At 37.8% G+C, this 12,701-nt stretch overlaps 1 protein-coding gene and 1 pseudogene across 1 annotated transcript in view; both read left to right on the top strand.

Annotated features, from left to right (window-relative positions):
- Positions 1–12,701, top strand: part of TSPAN7 (tetraspanin 7) — a 144,466-nt gene that overhangs the window by 11,607 nt on the left and 120,158 nt on the right. The gene's annotated exons all lie outside the window — the stretch shown is intronic.
- Positions 1,917–6,791, top strand: LOC143671399 (large ribosomal subunit protein uL23 pseudogene; annotated as a pseudogene).

Genomic DNA, 12,701 nt, shown 5'->3' with positions numbered 1-12,701 from the left:
GAACTGGGATCCCAAAGTGATTTAAATGGGAAACAACAATATAATGAGTTTGAGTCACTGAGTTCAACCCTGTCATTGGGATGTAAATATAAACCTGTCACTTAAAATCAAGTGAGGAATTGATAATATCCATTATTCTCTTTATTTTTATTGATATATATTCATATACCATGTGATCATCCAAAGTGTACAGTCAGTGGTTCACAATATCATCATATAGCTGTGCATTTTCATCACAATTGACTTTTTTCTTTTTTTGTGAAAAATAACATATATACAAAAAAGCAATAAATTTCAAAGCACAGCAAAATAATTAGTTGTAGAACAGATTTCAGAGTTTGTTATGGGTTGCAAGTCCACAATTATAGGTTTTTACTTCTAGCTACTCTAAGATACTGGAGACTAAAAGAAATATCAAAACAATGATTCAACAATCATGCTTATTTTTTTAAACCCTACTTTCTCTGTAGAACTCCACCATTGCCTTTGATCTTTCTCCCACTCTTTAGGGGTATTTGGGCTATGCCCAGTCTAACTTTTTCATGTTGGAAAGGGCTGTCGAAAATATGGGATAGGGGGATAGAACTAGCTGATGTTTTGGAGAGGCTGGCCCCTCTGCATTTCAGGACCAGATTCCAGGGATTCATCTGGTGGTTGTAGGTTTCTGGAAAGTTACCCTAGTGCATGGGACCTTTATAGAATCTTATATACTGCCCTAGGTGTTCTTTAGGATTGGCAGGAATCGTTTTGGTTGAGGATTGGCAAGTTATGATAGGTAGCGATGTCTAACTGAAGCTTGCATAAGAGTGACCTCCAGAGTAGCCTCTTGACTCTGTTTGAATTCTCTCAGCCACTGATACCTTGTTTGTTACCCTTCTCTTTTCCCTTTTGGTTAGGATGGCATTGTTGATCGCATGGTGCCAGGGCTAGGCTCATCCCTGGGAGTTATCTCCTATGTTGCCAGGGAGACTTTCACTCCTGGATGCCATGTCCCATATAGGCAGGAGGGCAACGATTTAACTTGCAGAGTTGGGCTTAGAGAGAGAGTGGTCACATCTAAGCAACAAAAGAGGTCCTCCAGAAGTAACTCTTTGTCATAACTATAGGTAGGCTAAGCTTTTCTGCTACATACACAAGCTTCACAAGAGCAAGCCTCAAGACCAAGGGCTTGGCTTACTGGTTTAGATATCCCTAATGCTTGATACAGTATTAGGGGTTTCCCTGGTGGTAAAATTTAATAGTTCCATATTTTTTCTCCCATCCCTCGAGGGACTTTGCCAATACTTTTTGATTATCTGCTTAATATACTCTGGGATGTATCCAGGCATTACATTAAGCTGTACAGGATTAACGGCCTCATTCTTATTCTTGGCTCCCTGTGTTTGGATTATTTAAATGATCTTTCCAGATAGGTTGAGTTAGATTATGTGCTACAGAAAATTTAGGTTCTAGACAAAATAAACCTTCCTTCTTTTGGTCTCAAAGAGTAGATGAGATTCTGAAATACAAACAATGTCTTCCTTAACCCTGTGTTCTGAATTACCTTAATCCCAGCCTGATCGGCTTTGTGCTTATCTCTAAATACCAGGTTATACAGATATAAAACAGCCTGTCAAAGTCCAGAAATAACAATTACCACTCTGGAGTAATTGTGACTGCTATAAGAGTTTACAATCTAGGTCCCTGTTTTCTTATAAGTATTTTCTAAATGAGACCATACAATAATTGCTGTTTTGTTCCTGGCTTATTTTGCCTCACCAGATGTCCCACAGTTTCATTCACAGTGTTGCATGCCTCACAACTTAGTACTTTTTGTAGTAGCACAATATTCAATCATAGGTGTAAACCATTGTTCACCAATCTACTTCTCAGTCAGTGCATCCTTCAGCCACCCCATTCATTGGTTTCCCCTATTATTAACATTTTACATTAGGATGATATGTTTATTACAGTTAATGAACTGATATTGAAACATTATTAACTTAAAGTACATACTTCTTTCAGATTTCCTAATTCTTTACCTATTGTCCTTTTTTGTTCCAGAATCACATCAGAGATACCACATTACATTTAATAGTCATGCTTCCTCAGGTTCCTTTGGCTGTAACAATTTCCCACACTTAACTTTATTTTTGATCACCTTCACGGTTTTGAGGAGTACCAGTCAGATATTTTGTAGAATGCCTCTTGGTTTGATGGTTTTATTGTGATTAGATTATGGTTATAGGTTTTAGGGGAGGAAGACCACAGAGGTAAAGTGTCATTTTCATCATATCATATCAAGAGTACATACTATCCTTTTCATGAAGATGGTGATGAAAGTGAAGCAGGAAACCCCTACTCCTCCCAAAACCGAAGCCAAAGCAGAAGCATTGAAAGCCAAGAAGGCAGTACTAAAAGATGTCCACAGCCACAAAAGAAAGAAGATCTACACTTCACCCACATTCCGCCGGTCCAAGACACTGTATCTCAGAAGACAACCCAAATATCCTCAGCAGAGCCTCTGCTTCTAGGAGAAACAAGCTTGACTACCTTGCCATCATCAAGTTCTCCCTGACTACTGAATCAGCCATGAAGAAGATTGAAGAAAACAACACACTTATTTTTGTTGTGGATGTCAAGGACAACAAGCATCAGATCAAACAGGCTGTGAAGAAGCTTTATGACATTGACATCACCAAGGTCAACACCCTGATCAGGCCTGATGGAGAGAAGATGGCATATGTTCTACTGGCTCCTGGCATTGACATTTTGGATGTTGCCAACAAAATCGGGATCATTTAAACTGAGTCCAGCTGGCAAATTCTAAATATAAATTTTTTGACCATAAAAATGAGGGTACATAGTATCAACATATCTTATCACTGTTGAAATTGACTTTGATCAACTGACTGAGGTAGTGTTTGTTAGGTTTATTGACTGAGAAGTTAATCCTTTCCTCAACTTTCCATACTATACTTTTTAGAAGAAAGTCATTAAGCAGAGCTCACACAAAGGAGTGGAGAGGTATGCTCTATCTCCTTGAGAGTAGAGTATCTACTGTTACTCTTTTACTAGCAGAGATTATTTCTATTCAATAAATTTTAAAACAAATAGTGAATGTATTTTTCAAACAAATTATAAAATGCTAAAAAACCTTTGAGTCAATCAAGAACTAGACAGGGATTCCTGCTTAGTGTTATTATTATATATGATTTTGCTTTATCTGGAAAATGTAACAAGACAAAAAATAACTTTATAATGGAAAAAGAAGAGATAAAAGTTTCTTTTTTTTACAGCTGCAATTACTACATACTTAGAAAACCCAACAGATTCTAGTTTAAAACTACTAAGAAAATCTGGTGAGGTGGCTGGATACAAGACAAGTATACAAAAACAAATCCATAGAAAAGAGAAGATAGCATTACATGGAAGTCACAGTAACAACAGAAATGATAACTATTCCAGAATAAACTTGACAAGAAAGGCTTGAAGGCTATACAATAAGATCTGAACAGATTAAAGGACACTGTATTGACAGTTGGGGAAACTTGATGTCATACAAATGACAGTTTTCTTAAAATGTTTAATTGAATTCAATTGTTTAACTGAATCCCAACAGAATTTGGGGGTGTGGAAGTAGTACTTGATAAAATTATATTGTTTATTAGAAGAATAAATGCCTGAAAAATCAAGAGAACTTTTTTTTGGAATAAAGGAGTACATGCCTTACCAGTTATCAGAATATACTACTGAGGCAGACAGCCTATAAGATGGCTTATGTTATATCCACCTCCTGGTATTAATGCCCTTGGGTGTGGGAAAGGTCTGTGACTTGGTTCTAACTAATAGAATACAGCAGAAGTGTCAGAATGCATGTGGTATGTGTGCATGATTAGAAACTGAGGCCCTCAGTTTGGTAGCCTGCATGCAATTGAATGCTGTTGCCAGTCATGTGATCTTGGAAGTGGATCCTTTCTGTTCTAGTTTGCTAGCTGCCAGAAAGCAATATACCAGAAATGGAATGGCTTTTAAAAGGGGAATTTAATAAGTTACAAGTTTACAGTTCTAAGGCTGAGAAAATGTCCCAATTAAAACAAGTCTGTAGCAATGTCCAATTTAAGGCATCCAGGGAAAGATACCTTAGTTCAAGAAGGCCAATGAAATTCAGGATTTCTCTCTCAGCTGGAAGGGCACATGGCAAACATGGTGGCACCTGCTGGCTTTCTCGTGGCTCTACAAAAGGGACCCTCTCCAAAATGTTTCCTCTTTTAAAGGATTCCAGTAAGCAACTCCACCTTTAATGGGTGGAGATATACCTCCATGGAAATCATCTAATCAAAAGTTATCACCCACAATTGGGTGGGTCACATTTCCATGGAAACAATCAAAATGCTCCCACCCAGCAATATTGAATGAGGATTAAAGGATATGGCTTTTCTGGGGTCCACCACAGATTCAAACTGGCACACTTCCCCAGTTGAGCCTTGGATGAGATTGCAGTCCCAGCTGACACCTTGGTTGAAACTTTACAAGACTCTGAAGCAGAGGACCCAGCTAAGCTATGCCTGGACTCCTGACCTGCAGAAACTGTGAGACAATAAATGTATATTGTTTTAAGCTTCTAAGTTTATAGTAATATTGTTATGTAGCAATAGATATACAGTATAGCTGTAAAGTCACTAATCAACAATGTGATATTGGTTTATAAATGGACATATAGATAAGTGGAACAATAGAAAATACAGAAATAAATTCTAGTTTATATTATTTAACATATGAAAAGGGACATCCATTTCAATGAACAAAAGCTAGGTTTAAATGATGCTATTACTACTGGATACATATATGGAAGAAAATAAAATTGGAACCCTTACTTAAATTTGGTTGGTATAAATGCTCAAATATAAAAATACAGCAAAATCCTGTAAGAATATAGGAGACAACATGTGCAATCTAGAAGTCAGAGGAACAGACTCCTGGAGAGGCAGAAGCAATTGAATGAAAGATCAGTGTATTTGTTTATAGAATGTTAAAATATTATATGGCAAAAGTTACAGTAAAGTTTGTGCAACAGTTGTAGTGAGATCATGAGCTTGTGTCAGACTGTTGATTAATGTTCTGCTTCCTTCTTAAAGAAATTTTTGTTACAAAAAGTCTGTTTGCTTTGTGATTGAAGTTCCTTCTTGTGACCTGATAACAGTTTGCTGACCAGTGCTGTTCCACTTACCATGCTTTGGGAAGCTCTGCTTTAAGTCAGGGGTCAGAAAACTTTTACTGTAAAGGGCCAGATAGTAAATATTTTAGACTTTATAGGTCATATAGTCTCTGTTGCAACTACTGAACTCTGCTTTTGTAGTGTGAAAACAGCATAAACAATATGTGAACGAAAGCAAGGCCATGTTCCCATAAACCTATATTTACAAAAACAAGCAGCCAGCCAGATTTGACCCATGAGCTGCAGTTTGTCAACACCTGTTATAATAGTTACAGATATAAGGAAGGTACAAGTTTTATCCTCAGGGATTAACATTTAAGGTTTAATATGGTATATAGGAGTGGTAATGAAGCAAGCCTCACATATTTTAGCTTAAAAGGGCTAGTTATACACTGTCCAAGGTAATCCCTTGAACACTTCAAATGTGGCTAGTCCAAATTGTCATGTGCTATAAGTGTACCACACCAGATTTTGAAGGTTTAGTATGAAAGAGAATGTAAAATATCTCAATTTTTGTATTGATTACGTGTCAAAATGGTAATATTTTGCATATATTAGGTATATAGACTATATTAAAATTAACTTCACCTATTTCTTTTTACTATGATTGTAGCTCTAGAAAATTTGGTTCTCCAACATATTTCTATTGTACGGTGCCAGTTTAGAAGTACTAGAAAGTTTAAATTAAGTGCTATGGGACAAAGGGAGAGAGCTCATCTAGCTGGGGAATTGGGAAAGGTCATGCAGACAGAATGGGCTTTAGAGAATGATGGGATTTTGACAAGTGGTACCCTGGAAAGATAATGAAAGCTGGGTGGGTGGAGGCAGTGGTATAGGTAAAGGCTTGGAGAAAGCACAGTGTTTTTGTGTTTGGAACAGGAATGAGTTTAGCTATAATAAGCAGCAAGGAAGGCAATGAATCAAGTTAAGTAGTCATAGGCCTTATTGTGAGTGACTGCTGGCAGTAGGGCTTTGAGTCTATTTTGGCAGGCAACAGGGATGGGCCAGTCCATGTTTTTGATCAGAGAGTGGTAATGGTTGGGAGTTATGCTTTATAGGACTAACCTTGAAGCAATAAGTTGGTTGGGTTGCATAAGAAAGGTGAAAAGTGGTGAAACCACCGTACTGGGCAGGAAGAATGAAGGCCTAATTTAGGGTGACAATGGGAATGAAGAGTGGATGACGGATTTCACTTTATGATATGGCAAGCACATTTGAGAATGAGTGAGGACCCCAGTATTCTATATTTGAGAAATCTGGATGATGGTGATGATGCCCTCCTTGAAATGGGGACTTAAGAAGGAGGAGCTTATCTGAGACTAATATGATGAGTCCATTTTGCATGTGTTTAGTTTGAGAACCCAGTAGATTTATAAGAGGTCATTTCTCTCAGAAGTTTGCTCACCTGCAGTTTTTGCCAACAGAAATAAGTGGTCCTGGGCAATTCTTTACTTTTGATCATCTTTCCACTCCCTGACCCTCACCACTATCCATCTTGGTCACATTTGATTGACCGGAGGAGAGGATCTGACCCTTGAATATTTATCAGCTGGTCAGTAGACTTTGAGATAATCAGGCTTGTAAGATCTGGATGAAACAGGCTTGTAAGATCTGGATGAAACAGATCATTTTAGGCATTTGAACTCGAGATACAAAAGACTCTTATTTGGTGTAGGGGCAGAAGGAGAAATAAACACAGTGAAGTGGCAGAGACAGGGAGAAGCTAAGTCATGTGCAGGATGGAATGCTGGCGTGGACATGAGTGAACTGTGTAGGATACAGAACTGTAGTTTCCTGGCTTGCTTTGCAGCAACCCATGCTCTTTCCTTCTGGTCTGGAATAATGGCTTTGTATGGTTCTCATGAGGCTTGGCCATGCTGATGAGATTCCTATCCTCCTTATTCCCTCCCCTATCCAAATAGTAAAGCCCCTTGGCTAACCAAGAAGGGTGATTAGTTGGATATTTGAAGTGGTTAGAAGGGCAAATTTGGAATTTTAAAGAAAGGTTGAAGTAGAGTTGCAAAGTTGTTAAAAGCCCATATATTCCTTTACTACATGTGATGTAGTAAACGATATTCTTTTCAACTGTACGGAGGCCCAGAGTTCTAAATGCAATTGATGTTAAATTGCTTGCTTTGTAGATATAATAGATGTAGCCAAGCATTTGGCCAGCAGCATTCATGGAAGCCTGTATATCCAGTAAGTCTGGTTTAAGGGATGAAGGTCCTCCTACTGGGTATCTTGGGACCTCCAGCAAATTACTTATTAATTTATATCTTCTTGACATTAGCTGATCTATTTGAGAAGTAAGGCTGGCAATTGTTTTAGTTTATATCCTACTGAGATGTTTTGTGGATAAGCAAGTAACTGCTTTGTGTATCGTATTCGTTATAAGATAGCTCTGGTATACGGAGATGTTAGTTAGCCTGATAGTTTTTATAAACAACTTATTACAGGTGACCCTCTGAGTTCAATGTATGTTTTGAGGGGCTGTGATTTAGTCTAGATGACAAATGGATCATTTGACAATGATCTCCAAATCATTGGGAACCTGGATAAAGTCTTTTAAAGTAGGATGTTGGGAGTGAACTCTGTATATAGCATGACAATTATTCTGATAGGAAAAGTACAGGAAAAGAGAGGTGCATCCATGAATATTCTGCCTAAAACACTGCTCAAATAAATTGTCTATGAAACAGTATGTACCTATGAAATACTGTTTTTGTAAAGAAAAAAATGCACGTGTAAAAATCCCAGAGGGGGCCCCACATCCAAAATGTTAACAGTTATATTCAATTGGTAAGATAATCTGGGGGTAACTCTTTGTGCTTTTATTTCCCGAGATTTCCCTCCACCTTACATAATTCATAAATTCATTCATAAATTCAGACTTTATCATTTGAGTCTATTTTTATGCATTTGCTAATGTTTACATAGCCATAATTATTAAAAAGTGCCGTTTTCTTATTTTTAAATTTTTTGTAAATGAATCATCCTATGCACATTGTTTTGCAACTTGCATTTTTTGGTCAACATTGTTTGATATTTCTTCCATGTTGATAAAATGTGGCTCTAGTTTAGGGGTCAGAAAATCATGGTCTACATGCCAAATCTAGCCTGTCCCTTCTTTTTGTGATTTTTGTAAATAAAGTTCAAGAATTGTCTATGGCTGCTTTCATACCAAACAACAGAGTTGAATAGCTTTGGTGAACATTGGTATGTGTGTGTGTTTGTGTGTCCTCAGCATGTGATTGTATCATATTGATCATTAACTATTGAAGTTAAGCTCTTATATATATATCTTAGTCCTATTTTCCATATTTAACAACAACAAAAAATCAAGGCAGATACGGCCCTTTTTAGTTTCTAGGCATTTTATCATGTAGTTTTGGAGAGAGAAGATGATTTTATTCTTGGTTTAGATGGTTTTCTTCAATGTGGATTATTACTGCTCGAAGAGGGGAAGGGACTGAGTGATCCATATGGATCAAAATGAGAGATATGCATGTTCCTTCTGTCACCAGCAATGTAGTACTCACCCTATGCAGAGAACTGTATCAAATTCTGGTGATACTGTTGTTGTTATTGCTATTAATAGCCCCTACTAGGATATTGAGCATTTACTAAAGGTCAGGGATAGTACTAAGCATTCCACTCGCATTATCTTGTTTAATCCTTATAACAACCTCGTCTTTTTGAGAGGAGGCAGCTGAGGTCCAGAATTTGGCCCAAGGCCATATCTAAAGTGAAATTTCATTTTAGATCTTGTTCTCCTCCACTGGGCCCAATACTGGACTCCTGGGGCCACAGTTCTTTGTGGTAATGAGACTGTTTGAGATGAGTTAAAGACAGTATTCGAGAATCCCCACAGTCCCAAGGCATGAGTCCTCATTGATTCCTGCCTTGGTTCCTATAAGTTGGCCAGTTCATGCATAAGAGAGAAACCTTTTTTTCTCGAAAGGTCTAAGTTGGCAACCATAGTGGGAGCAGTTGTTTCACATGGTTCCTTCGTAGAAAATTGAGGCCAGTTCTATCTTTTCATGTTTTTTTCTGTCCTCCTGCCCCAAACTTCAGTTCTTTCCAAGTGTTAGTATAATGCTTTACACAGAGTGGAGGCTGAAGCATGGACTGTCCAGAGAACCCTAATGTCAGGCCCAGTGCTCTTGTTGAACAACTGGGCAACTGCCCATTTATTTCAAAGGTTTTAATCTGTAAACATCTTTTCCTCTCTTGAGTTTGTGGTTGGTGTGGGCAAGACATAAGGAATCCTGAAAAATTTAATGGGGATAGATATTCTTTCCACTCTGTCATTTAAAAACAAAATTACCTTATGCCTAAAAGACTCCAAACTACTGGCCAAAACTATCATTTTGGTATCATTTCTCCTGCTGCTTGTGAAATATGGTAAAGATGTGAACTCGTCTCTTATGATCATAAGCCAGCACCCCCCCCCCCACACACAAAAACCACTGTGAGCAAGATGGAAGCCAGACATTAGAAGCTGCTGGAGATGCAGTTTTTCCTTTGCTTTAAATAAACACAGCTGAAAGCAGTGGGAATCACCAGGCATTTTCCTATGGCGCTGACCTTAGTTGGATACAGCTATCTAATCCACACATGGACACACAGATAAAGCTCATTGGCACTATTGCCAAGTAAAAGTTTGTCAGCTGGGGTGATAATATTTCCTCTCCCTGACTCTGCGTTCAGGAAATAATCTGTAGAGTTGTTTATACCACCTATGAATGGCAAGAGGAATTCTTGCCTGTATCAGGATAATTAGCTATATTATCTCTGATGAAAGCAGTTTAAGGCATTGAAGAGCATTGGAATAGGTCTAGTTTTAAAAAGGAAATCCCTCCTCAAGCCCCTAAAATCATATCCCATAGATGGGCCTCTTTTTGTGCCTGTGTGTAAGACCAAATATAAACCAGTGGCAATGATAATAATTTTATCATACTTTATAGATACAAAGCACAGTAACATACATTATTTCTTAAATTTTACTAATTAATGCAGGTGCATTTTACTTTAACCATCACACCAAACTGGGATATTGCTCTCCTATCCCAAATCTATCAGGTGGCAGAAGGAAGTGTTTCGTCCCTGGGGGCCTGTCAGATTTAGGGCCCAGCTTAAGCAGACCTCGTTTAAACCTAGTGTTCCTGTGTATACGTGGCAACGTTTTTCTAACCGTGCTTTGTTTGGGGCCTCTGACTTCTCTCTGTATCAGGTCTCTATCATTGTAAAGGTTGAACTGATAAGGATTTTGGAGGATTTTGCTGCTATTGTTAATCTGTGTGTAGATGGGGGCACAGGCCAGAGAAACAAAAAGAGCTGCTTTCAGGTTAATCCTAAATTGAGCAGAATGTGCACTGTTGTGCTGCCTTTTGTATGGAAGGTAATCTCTCTGTTTCAAGCAATTAGTGAATGGAGTTAGTCTTTTTTCTCTTATTTCTACCTATCCCAAATCTGACCCTCCTTGTATCTATTGTATCGAATTGGCTAAGCTATAAAACATGCATTTTTGCTTGGCCTCACCCTCACTCATATCCCATGAATCCCTAAGCCCTTTTGATTGTAATTCTTAAATAGCTCTTGAATCTCTTTCTCACTACCATTGCCTTCTCTCACTTGGACCATTAGAGCTGCTTCTTAACTGTTTTCCCTACTGCCAGTCTTCTCCTTTTAGCCCATCTTTCATTCTGTTGAAATAGTTACCTTAAAACAAACAAAAAGAACAGTCTCATAAAATCAGTTTCCTATTGCCTACAAGACTAAGTTCAAATTTCTTTTTGTGCTGACCCTTTATAATCCTCCCTTTTTAGCTTCCTGTATGGTTACTGGCTCCAGTTCCTCTGCTCAGTGATTCTCACTTGTCTTTAAGATTTAATGCAAATGTCATGTTCTCTGGAAGCCTTGCCTTTCTTGACAGCTTCTAGCTGCCACTATAGAGTTAGTCATCTTCCTCCCTGCCCTCTTGGTACTTTGCCTATCCATTATAGTACTCATGTTTATAGTAATCATTTATTTGCTTACCTGTCAGCCTTCTCAATTTATTTGTAGCATTTATTCAAAGAATAGTCTTGAAAGACTGAGTGCCAGGTGCTGGGATTTAACTGTGAACAAGATGGACAAGATGATCTGATAAGAGGAGAGGAATGTATATAATAAGCAAGAAAACAAATATGATCATTTCAGGCAGTGATAAGAGTGCCAAAGGAAAGAGTTCATGGGGGCGGTGGTGTAGGGAACTACTTGATAAGGAAATCACAGAAGACCTCTCTGAGGAGGTGACATTTGAGCTGAGTCATGAAGAATAAGGAGGATCCAGAATCCAGGATGTAGATGCTGTAGAACTCAGTGTGCTTTTTTGCTAATTGCTGACCATTGTTAATCTGACCACTACAGTTATCTGTGGCGAAGCAGTCAATTTAGAAGTCAGTTTATGCTTTTGGATTGTTGTCACCCCCATTGGTAGCAGTAGTGGATTTACCTTTTTAATTATTCATTCTTTTAGCATGAAAAAAACCACAAACCTGATTTTTGTTTTTCAAGGGGGATATATAAACAGTGGAATTGAAATGAAAGAGGACTGTCTGACATCTTCTACACATGGGCAGTTGAGAAAGGAACGTGATTTAAAGCACTTTGTTAGTGAATATAATTGTGATTGGAGTGAGTTAATGAAATTAAGGTGGTCCAGTCTGCCATTTCCAAAAACTTGCACGATCCATTCCTTTTCTCTCAATCCTCTCATACCTACCTTTGAAAATTTTTCTACTCATTTCTCTATAAAAATGCAATTTATTACAAAAACGTTTGTATTGTCTCCTTTTTATAAACTTTTTTATTGTGAAATATAACATATATACAAAAAAGCAATAAATTTCCAAGTACATTTTAACAAGTAGTTATAGAACAGATATTAAAGTTCGGTATGGGCTACAGTTCCACGATTTTTCATTTTTATTTCTAGCTGCTCCAAAGACACTGGAGGCCAAAAGATATATCAATATAATGATTCAGCAGTCATACTAATTTGTTAAATCCTATCTTCTCCACTATACATTACCTTCTCTTTTTTTCTTTTTTGTGAAAAATAACATATATACAAAAAAGCAATAAATTTCAAAGCATAGTGCAACAATTAGTTGTAGAACAGATTTCAGAGTTTGGTATGGGTCACAATTCCACAATTTTAGGTTTTTATTTCTAGCTGCTCCAAGGTACTGGAGACTAAAAAGAAATATCAATATAATGATTCAGCACTCATACTCATTTGTTACACCCTACCTTCTCTGTATAACTCCACCATCATCTTTGATCTGTCTCACACTCTTTAGGGGTATTTGGGCCATGCCTATTTTAACTTTTCATGTTGGAAGGGGCTGTCTATAATATGGGATAGTGGGATGGAACTATCTGATGGAACTAGCCTCTGGAGAGGCTAGCCCTTCTGCATTTCAGGACTTATCAGGTCCAGGGACCCATCTGGAGGTTG

The sequence above is a fragment of the Tamandua tetradactyla genome, chromosome X, assembly GCF_023851605.1.
Source record: "Tamandua tetradactyla isolate mTamTet1 chromosome X, mTamTet1.pri, whole genome shotgun sequence".
Lineage (NCBI taxonomy): Eukaryota > Metazoa > Chordata > Mammalia > Pilosa > Myrmecophagidae > Tamandua > Tamandua tetradactyla.
The sequence above is the reverse complement of the archived record's forward strand: the minus strand, read 5'-3'. Positions and strand labels throughout refer to the sequence as shown.